At 35.2% G+C, this 474-nt stretch overlaps 1 non-coding gene across 1 annotated transcript; it reads right to left on the bottom strand.

Annotated features, from left to right (window-relative positions):
* Positions 1-367: 367 nt before the first annotated feature.
* Positions 368-474, bottom strand: LOC121205670 (small nucleolar RNA R71). The gene has a single exon (XR_005900746.1). It is a non-coding gene; the product is annotated as a small nucleolar RNA R71 (small nucleolar RNA).

Genomic DNA, 474 nt, shown 5'->3' with positions numbered 1-474 from the left:
ACGTACTATGTATGATTATGCTAAACCTTCTTTAATAGGAACTGAATAGAGCATAGTTAGACCGGTTATCGCTGCAAATACTTTTGAATTAAAACCTAACATTATTCAAATGATACAACAATTTGTTCAGTTTGATGGTTTGTAGGATGAGGATACTAACGCTTATTTAGCCAACTTCTTGGAACTATGCGATACATTTAAAATAAATGGTGTTTCTGATGATGCCATTCGTCTTCAGCTATTCCATTTTTCATTGAAGAACAAAGCTAAATAGTGGTTGAACTTGTTGCCACAAGGGTCAATTACTACTTGGGAACAAATGACCGAAAAATTTTTACTAAAATATTTTTCGCCGGCTAAAACGGCTAAATTACGTAATGATATCTCTTCTTTTCTGCAGATGGATTTAGAAACACTCTACGATGCATGGGAGAGATACAAGGATCTTTTGAGAAGGTGCCCTCACCATGGGTT

This window comes from Gossypium hirsutum, chromosome A08 (genome assembly GCF_007990345.1).
Source record: "Gossypium hirsutum isolate 1008001.06 chromosome A08, Gossypium_hirsutum_v2.1, whole genome shotgun sequence".
Taxonomy (NCBI): domain Eukaryota; kingdom Viridiplantae; phylum Streptophyta; class Magnoliopsida; order Malvales; family Malvaceae; genus Gossypium; species Gossypium hirsutum.
The sequence above is the reverse complement of the archived record's forward strand: the minus strand, read 5'-3'. Positions and strand labels throughout refer to the sequence as shown.